Source organism: Elephas maximus, chromosome 3 (assembly GCF_024166365.1).
Source record: "Elephas maximus indicus isolate mEleMax1 chromosome 3, mEleMax1 primary haplotype, whole genome shotgun sequence".
In the NCBI taxonomy this organism is placed as follows: Eukaryota; Metazoa; Chordata; class Mammalia; order Proboscidea; family Elephantidae; genus Elephas; species Elephas maximus.
The window spans coordinates 188866731-188885370 of record NC_064821.1 but is presented as its reverse complement, the minus strand read 5'-3'; the positions used below and the strand labels follow the sequence as shown (position 1 = coordinate 188885370).

The 18640-nt window shown below is 43.1% G+C and overlaps 2 long non-coding RNA genes across 5 annotated transcripts in view; one reads left to right on the top strand and one right to left on the bottom strand.

The window, feature by feature from the left end:
- LOC126073658 (uncharacterized) overlaps positions 1-18640 on the top strand; it is a 372441-nt gene that overhangs the window by 46481 nt on the left and 307320 nt on the right. The window lies entirely within an intron of this gene.
- LOC126073660 (uncharacterized) lies at positions 728-18204 on the bottom strand. 2 transcript variants are annotated; one of them, XR_007516824.1, is made up of 4 exons: positions 18144-18204; positions 13598-16603; positions 4536-4714; positions 728-1244 (listed from the first exon to the last, which is right to left on the bottom strand). It is a non-coding gene; the product is annotated as an uncharacterized LOC126073660 (long non-coding RNA). The 2 variants fall into 2 exon arrangements; XR_007516823.1 differs by lacking the exon at positions 18144-18204 and having other exon boundaries at positions 13598-16951.

The window sequence follows — 18640 nt, the reverse complement described above, 5'->3', positions numbered from 1 at the left end:
CTTGGCCCCGCCTCCTGACACTCTCATCTTCATTGCTGTTTTTTTGCTGCTATATTTCTCTGCCATGGACATTGCTTTTTCCCTTTATTGGAACAATCTATTTCCTCTTATTGGAACAACTTATACTAGATATACCCATGGCTCACACTTCTGTTCATTCATCCCTCTGCCCAAAATGTCACTGTGGAAGAACCTCTCTAAACAATCTTCTCTCAAGTACACCTCATGGGTATCACTATCAGGTCTCCTCCCTGCCCTCTGCAGCACTCTCATTTCTCCTACTTAAGGACAAGGAGTCTGTTTAGTCACCACTACCTGTATCTCCAGTGTGTAGAATATTGCCTAGCACATAATAGGCAAACAGAAAACATTTGTGAATCAGTTAAGTAATCTCTCCCTGTATATTGAGCTGAAGACATTCTTTTCCCCATTTTACAGAGAAGGACATGATACCTGAGGTAGTTGAAGTAACTTCTTAGGTTCACACAAGCTAGGATGTTGTTGAAATGGCTTTAAAACCACTGAAATAGTTCTTTAATATATCCAATCCAAAAGACACATCTCAAGCAAGACTGAATTGAGTGATGGGAAAGCCTGAATCTAAGACTTCAATTCATCTGATGGACATTCGTCTGATGTAGTTGAAGGAAGAGTGTAAAAATGCAAAATGAAAACAAAAGCAATGTAGGCTCAACCACGAAACATGTACTTTATTGAAGAAGCAGAAACAGGATAAACGCATTGTAGGATAGAGATCACTGCCTAAATTAGATAACAGATACCAAAGCGAAATCAGGCAAGGCTTCAGTACAAGAATGTAGACCTTGAACCGGTTCCTCATTTTCCAGTAACATGGTATCAACTTTAGGATCTAAGCCTTTTCTCCATCAGCTCCTGTCTCAGAAGGAAGGTTAGGGAAGATGTAGTCTGTCACCATGGCTGAGGGAGGAGGATGGAGTCCAGAGACTGGGAAGAGCCACTGGATTGCATCATTTCATGATTCTGATGAATTCTGGTGTTGTTACTTGAATTTGGGTACACACTTCTGCTGGCAGGTTTGGCATGGCAACACAGGAGGGCATTTCTGCTGGCATGGCAGAGGAGGGCAACACACAGGTGGGCATGGTGGAGGAAGGCAACACACAGGTGGGCATTTCTCAGGGCACTTAGGTGGGCACACCACGGGAGATTTCAGGCAGGGCTGCTTGCACTGCTGCTGATAGTAAGACATCTTTCCGGAGTCTCTGGGAATCCGAAAAATAAGCGCATGACAGTGTTTACTCTAGTGACACTCTTGTAGGCTAAGCAAATCAGTATCCTTTAAATGAGTTCAGTGAATACTCATCTAGTCCCCAACAAAATCTTCATAACTCTGTAGCTTTTCCCTCTTCCCTCTTAGCATCATTTCCTGCTATAGATTGAATTGTGTTTCCCAAAAATATGTGTTGGAACTGTCGCCCCTATCCCTATGGTGAAAACCCTGGTGGCATAGTGCATAAGAGCTACAGCCACTAACCCAAAGATGGGCAATTCAAATCCACAGGGGCTCCTTGCAAACTCTGTGGGGCAATTCCTTTCTGTTCTATTTGTCGCTGGAAGTCAGGATCCACTCAACTGCTACTGGTTATACCTATGTTTGTAATTCTATTTAGAAATAGTTTTCTTTGTCATCTTAATCAAAACATACCTGAGTAAAGTGGCTTCCAAATCTAATCACTTCTGATTCATAAAAAAGATCAGATTAGACACAAAGATGCATACACAGGGGAAGACAGGTCTCACTTGAGGATCATCTGTAAGTCAAACAACCAAGGAACACCCAGGCCTACAAACAAGGAAGGAATCAAAAGGGCCGAGACCCTGACTTGGACTCTTAGCCTCCAGAACTGCGAGAATATAAATTCCTGTTCTTTAAAGCTACCTATATTTGTGGTATTTCTCTCATGGCAGACCAGGAAACTAAGACACTTCCCATCATCTCTTATTCTTTTTTGGCCTTTTTCTCACTCTACCATTTCTTAAAACACAAACATATCCTATATTGAGGTAGCACTACATAGGGCTGAACTTCAATGTTATCTAGAGAAAGAATACCCGACTTGCTAAACTTCTGAGCAATCCCAAAACAGATTGCTACCAACATCATCTGCCATGAAACCCTGACTGAAAGTCTAACTGATCTTGCCACGGGTTCTTTGGGAAAAACTGTAAATGTTCAAATGAAATTCTAAGGGCTAGTACCCAGAGAAGCAAATCTTTCTAAACAAACAGAAATGTGGGACAGGACTTCATTTCTTATTTCTTATTCTTCTTCCTATAAGACTGTCCCTTTAACTTCATTCACCAAAGAGAAGCTAAAATATCACATAATTACACCTGCCCTCCACAAAATTCATCGTCTAGATTTCCACAAATCTTAAGCATTATTTTCTAAAACAAAAGCCCTTTCTACCATCAGTTAAAATCCTTAAACTACCCAATTGCCCAAAAATGCCCTGCAAGTATTGCACTCACCACGGTCTCAAAGCCGGTGCCCAAATGAGTGTCAGTAGGATGGCAGCAGGATGGTAGAGTGTCCTTTTATAAGGGCTAACAAACCATTTGCAAGGGGAAGCAGAACGATGCAGTGATTTCTCAACCAAAATGCCATCTGCATGCAATTCCAAAAATGACTTACCACACTCATGCTGATTATCACAAAACTTCCTCGTCCACCATCCTCCTCACCTGGGCAACTGCCCAGTGATTCACCTGAGACTTTGTCTTAGAAGATGGAGCCAGTGTCACGTGGCATGTGAGGAATATGGGAGTTCTCCTACTGCAAGTTTGTAGAGTGATTGTCTTCCCACAAATGCCCAAACCCCAGGTTCCTTGTATATAAAATTTGCCTCCCTGTTCATCCTCCTCCCCAGCATCCAGTTTTTTACCTGGGATGCAAAAACTGTACTTTACCAAGTCCGATCTGAACACGTTTACTCCTCACCAAAAATTTTTATTTTTAATACATTTCACCCTCTTCGACGGCCTTTAGTTATTAGGCTTCATTCTTGATCACTAATAGGCTTTAACAAGACCAGTATCATCTTTCAGATATCTAGGCCATTAGAGTCACACGCTGGGCTTTTCCACATGCCTCCATGTAGGGCAGATTTACATACTGACCTGTATCTATGGCCCTTATGACCATTAACTTGTTCTGGTCTGTCAGAAACCCAAATTCTTTTTCTCCCATTTTCTTAAAACAACAGTTCAAAATCTGGGTTGCATCCACTTAGAAGCTTTTGCATTCATACTTCCAAAATTCTTGGCTCTTATGTCCCCAACATAATTCAATCCAGGTGTTTTCCTCTCTGCTATTCAATGTTTAAGTAGTGTTCAGTGTTACACGCCATGAATTTGTTAACCTCCCTAAAGCCTATTTTCATCAGCACTAAGTAACAAATGGTAATAATATCACCTCAAAAGATTGGTATAAAAAACTAAATGAGAATATGTACCTAGATACTTAGCATAATACACATTACATACTGACTTCTAAAGGATTATTGCCAAGGTATAAAAATAATTATCCATAATAATTAACCAGCAGTCACACAAATGTTCAGATACATCTTCAGATAAACTGTGAGGCATTGACAGGTTTTAAAGCAGTTTAGAAGGCACACAATTAAAAGCATCCTCAATATGTATACATTCTTTCCAGTGAGAATACACCTCCCAGATTTCCTGTAGGGGCATTCAATGCCTATGCCTTTCTCTGAAAGACCTTCAATACAACGATTACTGTAGTTCTCAACTGGAGTATGTTAGTGGACTAGAAAAATAAAATATTTTCTTTTGACTGTATATGAGAGGAATTCCTTAAGAACAAGCGTAACTTAGCCTGGCAAATTGAAAATGAAAACACAGAGCTCTTTTTTCTCTCATGATATCCAGGAAAGGACAGCATGGGGCAGCTGTTTCTCCATAGCACTACCAGACACAGAACTAATTTCAACGGGCTACTAAACTTCTTTACAATTAGGAAAGTGACTGTTTTCAGAGGTGCCAGAAGGAACAGGGATGTCTTTGGAACATGTGAGGGACTCATACAACATGCTATTTCATATAAAAATTCTAGGAATTAGAAGCGGCATGTGCTCTGGATATAGGAAATAATTCAGGAATATGAGACATAAAACAGATTTATCAGCTTTAGACTTGCTTGCCTTGCCTCCTTTGGGGTTCCTAATTCAGGCATTAATATTGGATTCCAAAGTCATCTGATAAGTCATTGGGTTTATAAATAAAGTATGGTGGAATTCAGGGGGTGGGGGGTTGATTTCCTTAAGAAAAGAATTACTAATGAACATTTACAACCCTAGAGACAAAAATGATTATCTCTGGTTATACAAAGCAAAGAATCAAAGGGAAGATTGTTCATTCCTATCAAAAATGTGAGCGCCTGAAGCATTTGTAGAAATTAAATCTTTGCAAATCATGTACTAGTTACACAAAGGTTGCTGGCAGCTCTCCAATAAACTTGTTCTTCTTACTTGCCAGTCGAGTCCATTCCAAGTGATGGTGACCCATGTGTGCACAGTAGAGTTCTTCCTTTAACAGGTAGATTGCAAGGCCTGTCTTCCAAGATGCCTCTTCCTGTGTTTGAACCACAAACCTTTCAGGTCAGTAGTGCCACACAAACTTTTTGTACCACTCATGGACTTCATGACACCTAACAAAATTAATAATACATACTTAATACTATTTAACAGTGGAATGACTTCAAATTTCTTCATTTTTCTCAAAATCAATTACCTACAATACTTTTTCTATCTCATATCTCTCTTTAAATCTAGAACAGTGTCCAATACCATCCTCTTTATTTTCCTGATATTTGGTTGTTGGTAAGATCAGACCAGTTTTCTCCCTAATATCCCACCTTCTGGATTTGTTTCATTGGTTAATTTGGTGTTACTTAATTTGTTCTTCTATTTTCCCCTGTAAATTGGAATGTAGACCTAAACTGCAAATCACACTAAGTGAAAGAAGCCAGTTCCAAAACACTATATAATGTAGAGTTCCATTTATACAACATTGTGGAAGATGCAAAACTCTAGGGACAGAAAACTAAACACAGTATGCTAGGGACTGGGACCAGGTGGAGAAAGGCTGCGTAAAAGAAATAGAGAAATTTGAAATTACACCTTAATAAAAATTTATATCTAAACATAAGACTAAAGTTTCATGGGACTATAACATGCTTAAGGACTAAAAGACTTATTATTGCCAAAATGTCAACTTTGCTCAAGCTAGTCATAGCATAGGTGTCTTAAGGAGATCAATACTGAACTTTGAAAACAAGACGTAGCAATCTGACTTCAGTCCCACAAGTCTACTAAAAATAATCCTTCTAAGTTCTACTGTATATTTCACAATGTCAACCAATCCCTCTTTCTTTAAACTCTCTACTTGTTGTTTTTCGTGACATCTATTTTCCTGATTTTCCTAAACCTGTGCCTGCTCTTTGTTCCCCAAGGTTTGAACTTCTTTCTCCAAATGTGAAATGGTTCCCTGGCCCACGACTCTTACCACTTTATGCATTCTCTGGTTAAGATCTCAGCCACTCTTTAAATTTAACAGCCACAAGTCTGTCATTACCTCCTACATCTCCATTTGCATTCCAGAATCCACTTCAGATATAAGAATACCTTTGCCTGCTGAAATCTCTATCCCTATGTCCTCCAACTATCAACTGATTTTCTTTCCTATAAATGAGAAACACCTCCAGTATGCTCTACCATGTACACCTCCAAAAACTCAATAACTTCACTTATTTTGACTCTTTTTTCCCCTACTATGCTCCACTTCTCCAGTCAAATATCTAGTCTGCCAGTTTGGCATCACAAACATTTCCGAAATTCATTTCATCCTTTCTATGCTAACTAGCCCGGCCCTAGTTCAGGCCATCCTCGTCTCTTGCCCAGATTATTACCATAGCTTCCTAACTTCTCTCTCTTTCCCAGTCTTATTTTATTCAAAACCAGCTTCCGCATTGCAGTCAGAGTGACCCATTAAAAGTCAAATCTATGTCACTTGCATGCTTAAAGTGTCAGGTCCATTATACAGCCCTTCCTTCCCCTCTAGCTTCATTCTTTGTTACTCCATGCCTTGAACACTATACTGTTGTAATATCAAGATCCTTGTAATTTTTCTCACAGGCCATTTTTTTTTTCCTTCTGCTCAGTGCATTTGTTCACTATACCTCTGATACATCTTCTTCATGCTACTTTTACCTGTCTTATGCCGACACTGGATCCCTGGTGGTGCAGTGTTCAAGAGCTCAGCTACCAGTCAAAAGGTCAGCAGTTCAAATCCACTGCCACTCCCTGGGAATCCTATAGGGCAGTTCTACTCTGTCCTATAGTTGAATATGCACAGGAAGACTGGCACAACATGGTGGCATCAAGAGAGTGAAGCACAGTGAGTGTTGTTTTGTGTTCAAATATGACTGACAACCGGCAGACAAACAATTTCATGGAAGAGACCGTGTCCTGAAAAATGGAATGTGGTGAGTTATAATTTCCAAAGAGGAGACCACCTATGCCAAGGGCCCATGATTTCCCAGATATCTAGTCTTTCCACTATGTTAGCCTTCCCAAAAACATGCATCCACCTGTAGCAATCAGAAGTATAAGTAGCAGGATTAGATTTACTCCTACATAAACATCTCCTCCCCTCTCCTTGATGTAAATCTTATGGAAATTCTTTTTGTTTCCATCAATCAAGTTGATCCAAGATAAAAATAATTGGGCTCTCTGAGGACAGGAGAAACTTAAAGAAGACCCAAGTCTCTTCTTTCCTAGTCAGGCATGCCCAGGGCTTCACATGACACAATTTCTAACCCCTTTCCTGCCTTTTCTTCCTCCTTGCACCTATATGCTGAGTGGTCTGGTAGGGCAGATGTGAGAACCATTGTTAAAGTGTGTCTGACCACCAGATTTCCATGGATAGACTCAGAGAGAACTGGTTTTTGTCCAGCCTGATACCATATAGACTCCTGTGGTTGTAGTGTTAGTTGTGGTTATGGTTGAGGGAATGGAAGGTTTTTAGTCATTGAGAGTGAAGAGGGTATTGAATGCATATGAGCCTTTTCTCTCAGGGTACTTAAGTTAGTCATCTAGGCTTCTGATGTTTAACTGAAAATGAGCACATATGAGAAGCTTCTTTCATCAGTCCTTCTGGTGTTGTTGCTGTTGTTGTTCTCTTAGTCCCAGGAAATATTCCTAATAGCAACAGCAAGACAAACGGCCCCCTCTCTCTCCTCTTTCATACCTAAGCCCTGACCCTGCCCCCTCAAGTGAACAGAACTGGCACTTTCCAATAAAGGAAAGTAACATATTTGCTATCTTCCTCCTTACAATCTTCAGCTCATGGGCCTGAAGACCCGCAGAATAGATATGTCATTTCAGTCATCACTCATCCCCATGGTAGCCCACAATACCAATGTTTATAAAAACAAAGATGGATTCTGGATCTGATAAATAGCAGTCCTCCTCAAAATCCCCCTGGGCACTGAGCACCATCAGCACAAAGACATGAAATATTTTGATGTGCTCAGCGCTGTAAGTTCAGTGTGCTGGACCCTGGCCTGAAAGGGACAAAATTCAGGGGAGGAAGCTAGACAGGTAGGCATCAATCAGACCATAAAGGACCTTACATGTCATGCTAAGATATTTGGCCTTTATTTTGTAGGAGACACAAAGCCAGAGAAAGATTTTAATCAGGGAGAGTGAAATCTGTGATTATGAGAGCTTACTTTAATCATAGTGTGTACAAACGAGAAGGTGGGGCTGGAGGCAGAAGGAGTTTATTGGGCTAACATCAAAATCCAGCTGAGAACTGACAAAGATCAACAAAGGCAGAATAAGTAGGAATGGGAAGAATAGATCAGAGTCCAGGACCATGGAATATCTAGTAAAATTGGACACTGACACAATCTATTTTGACTCTACCACCACTACTACACAGGTCTCAGAACGTATAGGAGATATTCACTGCCGTCAATTTCATTCCAACTCATATGGGCACCATAGGACAGAGTAGATCTACGCTTGAGGTTAGATTCTCACTCATAGCAGCACCATAGGACATATTAGAACTGTCCTTGAGTTTTCCAAGTCTGCAATCTTTATGGCTGCAGACTGCCCTTTCTCCTACAGAGGGGCTGGTGGGTTAGAACTACCCACCTTTTGATTAGCAGCCCAGCACCTAATCACTTCACCACCAGGCCTGCTTATATGAGATATATGGAACCTTAATGACTGTGGCATGCCATATTACAGCCAGTGCTGTGAAAGAAAAACAAGTGAGCATCTCTTATGGAAAGAGAAAAGAGAAACCCTGAACTATGTAGGATAAATCTGAAAATTACAGGAAGTTATTTGGATATTCAAACCATGTGATTTGGTTTTACAACTGTTAACAATGAGAGATTGAGAGTGGACTTTGGCAGCTACTGTGCTACTAAAAGTACAATTTATTACCCTTAGACGACAGAAATTGAAAATACAAGATCTGAATCATGCCGCCTACTCAACACATCATTTTTGGGGTTTACTATTCGTCAGGCACTTGTTCAGATACTGGACTTGGCAATGGAGGAAAAGAAAAGAAAGATTCCTGTCCTCAGGGATCATATGTTCTCATGGCAGATATATGCCAAAATAATATAAAGTGACAAATAAATAAAATAATTTACAAATTATAGTAATGTTTTTCCTATTTTACCTATTGCATTGTCATGAGGACCAAGAACTCTTTATTCCCTCTACCATAATATTATTAAAAAAATATTTTAGAAGATTCAACAAAAATTACATCCTAACCAATTGTTGTTTGCTGAGGATGATATATAGATTTTAAAATGATATTGGCCTAATGTTTCCCAGGACGTATTAAACACAATACTCCAAGTTGACCACAAATGCTTCCATGATCCTATGAGTAAAGGAAAAGCTATATTCCAAATCACCATCTTGTATCTCTGAGCAATGACTTGGGAAAGGAGGAATCTGCTTTACACTTCAACAAATAATATTACTAGGACACATTATCTGACATAACAATTAACATCCACCCAAAAGAGTTGACTTCTCCCACCTACTGGGAAACCAGAGTGTTAGCCTGTTAAATGGTCACCATGAGTACTGTTGGAAATGTTCAGGTTCACAGGAGGACCCCTTAGTTGAAAGGACTCAATGCAGTGTCTGGGCTGTATTGCTGTTGTTGTTGTTAGGTGCCATTGAATTGGTTCCGACTCAAAGTGACCCATGCACAACAGAACGAAACACTGCCCGGTCCTGCGCCATCCTTACAATTGTTTTTATGCTTAAGCTCACTGTTAAAGCCACTGTGTCAATACACCTCGTTGAGGGTCTTCCTCTTTTCCACTGACCCAGTACTCTGCCAAGCCTGACGTGCTTCTCCAGGGACTGATCCCTCCTGACAACATGTCCAAAGTATGTAAGACGCAGTCTCGCCATCCTTGCCTCTAAGGAGCATTCTGGTTGCACTTCTTCCAAGACAGATTTGTTCCTTCTTTTGGCAGTCCATGGTATATTCAATATTCTTCTCCAGCACCACAATTCAAATTCGTCAACTCTTCTTCGGTCTTCCTCATTCATTGTCCAGCTTTCACATGCATATGATGTGATTGAAAATACCATGGCTTGGGTGAGGCGCACCTTAGTCTTCAGGATGACATCTTTGCTCTTCAACACTTTCAAGAGCTCCTTTGCAGCAGATTTGCCCAAACCAATCTGTCTTCTGATTTCTTGACTGCTGCAAGTAAAATGAAATCCCTGACAACTTCAATCCTTTCTCTGTTTATCATGATGTTGCTCATTGGTCCAGTTGTGTGGATTTTTGTTTTCTTTATGTTGAGGTGCGATCCATATTGGAGGCTGTGGTCTTTGATCTTCATTAATAAGTGCTTCAAGTCCTCTTCACCTTCAGCAAGCAAAGTCGTGTCATCTGCATAACACAGGTTGTTAATGAGTCTTCCTCCAAACCTGATGCCCCGTTCTTCTTCATATAGTCCAGCTTCTCGGATTATTTGTTCAGCATACAGATTAAATAGGTATGGTGAAAGAATGCAACTCTGACCCACACCTTTCCTGAGTTTAAACTAATCAGTATGCCCTTTTTCTGTCCGAACAACTGCCTCTTCATCTACGCAAAGGTTCCTCATGGGTACAATTAAGTGCTCTGGAATTCCCATTCTTCACAAAGTTCTCCATAATTTGTTATGATCCACAAAGAGAAATGCCTTTGAATAGTCAATAAAACACAGGTCAACATCCTTCTGGTATTCTCTGCTTTCAGCCAGGATCCACCTGACATCAGCAATGATATCCCTGTTTCCACGTCCTCTTCTGAAACCAGCCTGAATTTCTGGCAGTTCCCTGTCGATATCCTGCTGCAGCCTCGTCTGAATGATCTTCAGCAAAATTTTGCTTGCGTGTGCTGTTAATGATATTGTTCTATAATTTCCACATTTGGTTGGATCACCTTTCTTGGGAATCGGCATAAATATGGAACTCTTCCAGTCAGTTAGCCAGGAAGCTGACTTCCATATTTCTTGGCGTAGATGAGCGAGCACCTCTAGCACTGCATCTGTTTGCTGAAACATCTCAATTGATATTCCATCAATTCCTGGAGCCTTCTTTTCTGCCAGTGCCTTCAGAGCAGCTTGGACTTCTTCCTTCAGTACCATCGGTTTCCGATCATATGCCACCTCTTGAAATGGTTGAATATCTACTAATTCTTTTTGGTAAACTGACTGTGTATTCCTTCCATCTTCTTTTGATGCTCCCTGCGTCGTTTAATATTTTCCCCATGGAATCCTTCACTATTGCAACTCGAGGCTTGATTTTTTTCTTCAGTTCTTTTAGCTTGAGAAACACTGAGCGTGTTCTTCCCTTTTGGTTTTCCATCTCCAGCTCTTTGCACATGTCATTATAATACTTTATTTTGTCTTCTCGAGAGGCCCTTTGAAATCTTCTGTTCAGTCCTTTTACTTCATCAATTCTTCCTTTTCCTTTAGCTGACCGATGCTCAAGAACAAGTTTCAGAGTCTCCTCTGATATCCTTCTTGGTCTTTTCTTTCTTTCCTGTCTTTTCAGTCACTTCTTGCTTTCTTCATGGATCATGTCCTTCATGTCATTCTACAACTCGTCTGGTCTTTGGTCACTATAGTGTTCAATGTGTCAAATCTGTTCCTGAGCTGGTGTCTGAATTCAGGTGGGATATATTCAAGGTCATATTTTGGCTGTCATGGACTTGCTCTGATTTTCTTCAGTTTCAGCGTGAACTTCCATAGGAGCAATTGATGGTCTGTTTTACAGTCGGCCCCTGGCCTTGTTGTGACTGATGATATTGAGCTTTTCCATCATCTCTTTCCACAGATGTAGTCAATTTGTTTTCTGTGTATTCCATCTGGCGAGGCCCATGTGTATAGTCACCGTTTATGTTGGTGAAGAAGGTATTTGCAATGAAGAAGTCGTTGGTCTTGCAAAATTCTATCATTCGATCTCCAGCATTGTTTCTATCACCAAGGCCATATTTTCCAACTACTGGACCTTCTTCTTTTCCAACTTTCGCATCCCAATCGCTAGCAATTATCAATGTATCTTGATTGCATGTTCCATCGATTTCAGACTGCAGCAGTGGATAAAATCTTCTATTTCTTCATCTTTGGCCCTAGTGGTTTGGTGCATAAATTTGAATAATAGTCATATTAACTTTTCTTCCTTGTAGGCATATGCATATTATCCTATCACTGACAGCATTGTACTTCAGGATAAGTCTTGAAATGTTCTTTTTGATGATGAATGCAACACTGATCATCTTCAAGTCGTCATTACCAGCATAGTAAACGATATGATTGCCCGATTCGAAATGGCCAATACTAGTCCATTTCAACTCACTAATGCCTAGGATATTGATGTTTATGCATTCTGTTTCATTTTTGATGATTTCCAAATTTCCTAGTTTCATACTTCTTACATTCCAGCTTCCGATCATTAATGGATGTATGCAGCCACATCAGCAAATGAAGGTCCCGAAAGCTTTAATCCATCCATGTCATTAAGGTCAACTCTACTTTGAGGAGGCAGCACTTCCCTAGTCATCATTTGAGTGCCTGCCAACCTGGGGAGCTCATCTTCCAGTGCTATATCAATGTTCTGCTACTATTCATAAGGTTTTCACTGGCTAATGCTTTTCAGAAGTAGACTGCCTGGTCCTTCTTCCTAGTCTGTCTTAGTCTGGAAGCTCAGCTGAAAACTGTCCTCCATGGGTGACCCTGCTGGTACCTGAATACCGATGGCATAGCTTCCAGCATCACAGCAACACACAAGCCCCCACAGTACGACAAACTGACAAACTGACAGATAATGCTGTAGCATTATCTACTTTGAAAAGGCAATGTGGGAATTGCTGTCTCCAAGCTTCACTGCAGTTGTGCCTTGACAGAGCTGCTCCTTCATGCTATATCACACAAGAGTACATGAGAAATTTAGTACAGCAGAGAGCTTCCTTTCTAGAACAAGAGAGGCATGGGTATCAATCAGGGCAGATTAACCACTAAGCGAGGTACATGTGAGCTTAACTGTGTTTACTTACTAATCTGTGGTGCACAGTTTCACCTGTTTTTCACCACAGAACAGATGAAATTATGCACCACAGAATAATAAGCACAAGTAAGCCTAAGGATACTTTGCTTATTGGGTAATCTGTACCTAGTATGAATCCTATGGCTACTATTTATTAATCATGTGACTCTTAAGGAAGCTATTGAAACTTTCCGAGCCTCACTGTCCTTCCTTATCTATAAAATTGAGTAATAATGCTACCTTCTTCACAATGGGAATTAATTAAGTCAGTGAGTATAAAGTGCTTAGTACACTTGCTATGTTTGAGGCCATTTTTGCAGCTACTGTGTCAGTCCATTGCATTGAGGACCTTCCTCTTTTTCCCTGACCCTCTTGTTGGCCGACAGCCCCAGCAAGGAAAGACCCTCACTGTGCGTCTTGGCAGGTAATCCGAAGAACTGACACACAGCCCTTTCCAGATTCATACATTAAGGGGAAATTACCGACAAGGGCAAGCAGCTGTTCTCCAGTGGCGGACGGCTGGAGTATTTTCTGCAACCACCTGACAATGGACCCAAGCTTATATACCATTCCACCTCAGACCACGGCTCACTGTTTTTCCTCTCATGTCCTTGGGCAGTGAGTGTTCCCAGGGACTTCACATCCGGGTCCAGATGTTTTCCTTCTTGTTGCTAAGGCATTCTTCAGCCTTGGCTGTTGGCCCAGTCATGCCATTCCCAGCCTTTTACCGAAGCCCCAGTCCATCTCGAATTCAATCCCAGGATGCTTTGGGGAAGACCAAAGCTGATTCCATTAAAGGGGGGGTGTATAAGCTGAATAGCATTACCCTACAATCCACCCGTGTATACCCTCCCAATGTCCTTACAATCTTACCGCCCCCTCTTCCGCAATAGCCCTCGGACTTGGGAAGCAGAGGAACATTGCAAAACCAGACCACGTACTTAGTATAACCAGCAACACAGGAGATGACATAGTAATACGAGTCCCAATATCATTCAGAAGCCTATCCGCCAGGCAGACAGGAGGGATTGCAGGCAGCTGGAGACAGGGTTAGTCGCATCATGTTTGATAGAAGGGATGTGTTGCTGCAAGTCCTGCAGAGCCAAAGACACAATTTACAGGCATCAGAGGTATACATGCAACATTCAGTTTTCATTGTGGCACAGGTGCCAAACTGGGTGGTGGTCAGGATGTCAGTGTCCATCCTACTCTGAAAAATGACCTTCTGTATTTGTTGAGTCTCCCCATTCAGAAGGATGATAGCCCACCTGGTGTTGTTAAGCGCAGCTGTGGCAAGTCTGGCTAGTGCCCCTACATGCCACTCCACATGTGGAGTGGTGGCCTGGGGCGAGAACTGGGACAAATGGCAAAACTACCATGATGTGCGGTGGTATCTGTGCTGGGCTGTTAGAGTTTACTAATTGCTGGGAACACTGGGGAGGGTGGTGTAAACATTAGTAGCTAGGTACAGCCACCCCCAGGTGTAGTGCTCCACCCAGGTGTAGGGCAGTTACGGCCCCCCATGCAAGCCAGATATCCAAAGACACTCCTTAGGCAATGGGTATGCCCCTGCCCGTAGGCTTTCCTTTTGCTTCCTTAAGCACCTATTGGCAACAACTAGCGGGATTCTAGCACACTGTTGTCGGGGTTCCAAACCACCATCCTGCGGGGAAAAGAGGTCTTAGTCCTCTTCCGATGCTCCTAGCAAAGGGGAACTTGACCCTTTATAACAACTTGCTTCCACTTGCAGTAGGGTATAAAACACTGCTCATGACTTTCTCCAGCATGCTGTGCCTGTCTTTTGCTCCTCACCACAACTGAGACCAAAATCCCATTGGCAGTCTCTTCTTGCTTTGCCGATGCCACAGGCCCTACCCGTACCTGTCGGGGTAACAGGCTATGTCCAACTGGCACGGCTGACCTTGTATTAACACTCCTAAAGCCTTTTTTTGTTTTACAGTGAACTTTACCTGCTGGAAGGCCTCCTCTTCCTTTGTCTCTCAGTCCCACACTGCTCCTTTTTTCACAGTCTCTGTCTCTTTTCTTATACCCTCACTTTCTAGAAATCTCCCCAAATTTGTTCTTCCTTCCTTTCTTCAGTAACCTATATAGGGGACATAGGGTGTGGGCTACATGGGATATGAAGGGGTGCTAGTACTCCAGGAGCCTGGCAATTGCTTGCAGATGCTTCACAGTTTCTGCGCAGGGGTAGACTTGGGCTTTATCTATCACTGGTTCAGGCATCACTTGCGTCTTACCCAACCAGGTAACACCCAAGTATTTGACCAGCAAACCAGGCCTCTGCGGTTTTCCGTCATTCACTGTCCATCCCCACGACTGAAGGTGCGTGACTACCTCACAAGCTACAGCCTATAAAGAAGCAAATGAGTCAGAGGTCAGCATGACATCATCAATATAGTGGAATATGGCCACCTAGCAGAGGGACTCCACCGCTTTAGACCAGTGGCAAGCATGCGGCAGTGTATGGTGGGACTATGCAGTTACCCTTTTGGGAGCATTGTGAAAGTCTACTGTCTCACCTACCAACTGAAGGCAGACTGGTTCTGGCTGTCTGAGTGTAGAGGGATGCTAAAGAAAGAATTAACCAAGTCGAGCACAAAGTGGTAAGTGCCCAGTGAGTCCCCTTTTGTCCCAACAGCTGTGTGATATTGGGTATAGCTGCAAACAAGGGAGAGTCACCTTATTCAATTCCCAGTAGTCTACTGTCATTTTCCAGGAAAATCCAGCTTGTGCATTGGCCAGAGAGGACTACTCAAGGGGCTCTAGGCAGGTCTCAGAATCCCCACTGGGTGTAGCTCCTGCATGCCCACAATGATTTCTTGGTGACCACCAGGAAGGCGGTAATGCTTAAGGGCCCTGACCTGAGCTGGGGAGTGCAACTGCACAGGGGACCATTTAGGATTACCTTGTACTACAGCTTTTACGGCTCTCACTTGCAGATGGAACTCACCGGAGGTCTACAGCTCCAGCCTCAACAAAAAATCTCCGCCCAGAATGTATTCCTGTATCAGGGCTAGTTAACTTTGTAGGCCTTTGGAGGTAGCCTTCCAATCTGTAGCACTCGTTAGACTTGGCACGCCCTGACAGCCGCAGCCGCGTACCCATCAATAGCTGTTAGTGGGGGTCCAATGTATGATAATTTCAATGTGTGGCCTCAGTTCCCCTGAGACCCAGCAGAGGGATTCCTACACCTGTGGTGCACTTTGGCCACACCCCTAGTCAAAGGGTGAGGGACACTCCCACCCCTCGGTGGGGGAGGCTTGGGCTTCGCCTCATCTCATGGGCTCCGGTCAGAGCCTTTGGGGATCCCAGATCTTTTGTCAGGAACAATTCTACACCAAAGAAACACATTTGATAGAAGAGACAGTTTGATAGAACATACGGCACAAATAAGAAATGCCCTTGTAGGGAACTGCTGCATTTATATCCCAGACTGCTTTTCTGAGATGGATGGTGAGGCTGGGGTTGTCTTGTGCCTTCCTATCAGCCACTTAAACCTATCCTTTGAAGTTTTCAATTCCCCCTATTTCTTGGGATGATAGTGTGTAGAGTTCATTCAAGATCCAGTGGAAGCCTACGTATAAGATAAAAAGCCCCATTATGATTTACCTGCCGAGAACCCCCTGGCCTGTTGGCTCCGGAATCTCTCCCTGCACAGGGTTAGCCTTGGCCAGGGTCTGGTAGATGGGTCAGCTTTCCTGTGCTATCCTGCATTTTCTGATGACAGTGGCAGCCCACCCATGTAGGCCCAGTCCATGAAGGTGTTTTGAATCGCCATGGACGTTCCTCTGTTATATCCAGAAGGTGGTCGATTGCACATCTCTTTACTCTGGACCAGACAGTGCTTCAGCCTCTGCAGTCAGCTCGTTAAGGCCGGTCTGTTCATTGGCTGTTTCCCACTCTCAGCATAGAGGCTTTTCTGATGACTATCCACACAAGGAACAAAAATTCTCAGGAGCAGAACGGATTTTGTTATTTTTTATTTTTTTTTTGTCCAGATGTTTCATTTCTGTAGGGGCTTGTTTTATACCTCAGTCCGACGGTTTTCAGTGGCCAGATTGAATGGCCAGTCAGTTAGCTATTGCCCATGTCACAGTTCTCTTGTGCCCTCTAAAAATGGCCCTAACTGCAGCAATTCCCATCAGGACTTGGAGGCAAAAGTTTACAAAGGTGTGCATTAATATATCAACTTCACCAGGACATACAGTAAGGGTTTGTAGGGGCCCCAAGGGACTTAGCCATAGTCAGGCTGAGGTAAGTGTCTCAATGATAGTGACCTTCAGACCCAAAGCATACCTCACTGGACTTTAATTGTAACACAAGGCCTTTTCTCCTTGCTGCTGACAAAGAAATCAGGCTTAATCCTCTAGTAAGAAATTATCATCCTTAATCATTTCTGAAAGAAGGTCTGGCAAAAGCTGGCAGAGCCCTCACTCATTTGTGGAGCCACATCACCACACCAAGCACAAGCCTGGGTCCAGCCCAGTTTCCTGGTAACCTGGGGGTAGGCCGCCCTCTTTTATTTTCCCCTTACCATTGCAGCTACAGCTAGGTTGCTGTTCAGTTAACTTGGCCGGGGTAGGTATCAGGGAATTCTGAGTTCTCTTCAGGGTCACTCAACACAAGTTATCTTGAAGGGCTTTTTACTCCTTTTTTTTTTTTTTTTTTTTTTCCTTTTTTCCCTGCTGTTTTAACTCTTTCTTTGCCCTGGGTGCTACAGGGTGTTCTCAGGCCAGGGACCTGTTTATCCCCTCCAACTAGCTCCAGTCCCACCCTCTAATGACTGAGCTGGCCAGGCTTCGCTGGTCACCCAGGATTCTCTTACAGAAAATCATATGGGCCAGACCTCCCCACATAGAGGTCGCTGGCCACCTCGGGATTCCCCCCAAAGATGCCTCTTGCTTCCGCAAACGGGACACTAATATTTCAGTGGAGGAGGAATATGCTGCAGGCAAATCCTCCATTTGCAGCTCTGCTTCCAGCTGTCTAATTAGGGCCACAGCGGCAGGCTCTGCATCGGATGCCCCTCTCAATGCTGCCAGTAGAAGCCACCCCACACAAGCTGCCTCAGCAGGGCAATTTGGTTTTTGCTTTGGGGTCTCCCAGTGGCCACGCAACTCCCAGAACCAAAACACAAACAGCCTCCTTTTCTTTCTCCACAAGCAAAGACTCTAGGAACTGCAACGATCCCTTTGGCATTTTCAGGGTGTCCCCATACTCATGCACAGGTCGCCAGGCATCAACAGCCTGGACTAGTGGTCCCAGGGTATGCATCCCTGCCCACCCTGGGGTTTTTCCCAACGTAGCCTACTTTTCCCCACACACGTGGAAAGGCATGGTGTGCCCTTCGGATTCCCGCTGACTATATCACTTGTCCGGGGACAGCCCCAGCAAGAAAAGACCCTCGCTATGTGTCCTGGCAGATAATCCAAAGAACTGAGGACATAGCCCTTTCCAGATTCATACCTTCAGGGAAACTTACTGACATAGGCAATCAGCTGCTTTCTCCAGGGGTGGCTGGCTGGAGTATTTTCTGCAACCACCAAGCAAGAGATCCAATCTTATATACCATTCCAGCTGGGACCAAGGCCCATTGTTTTCTTCCACGTCCTTGGGTGGTCAGTGTTCCCAAGGACTTCACGCCAAGGCCCAGATGTTTTCCTTCTTGTTGCTAAGGTATTCTTCAGCCTTGGCTGCTGGCCCAGTCATGCCCCTCCTGACCTTGTACCTTAGCCCAAGTCCATCCCAAATTCATCCCCAGCATGCTTCAGGGAAGAGCAAAGCTGATTCCATTAGGGAAGGTTTGTGTATAGATGAATATCATTACCCTACAGTCACCATCAGTGCTGTTGGAAAAATTCATATTCACAGGAGGACTCCTTAGATCAGAGGACTAGATGCAGTGCCTAGGCTGCATTGTTGTAGCTTTATGTATTTATAAAAGCCAGTCTGGGAATTGCTGC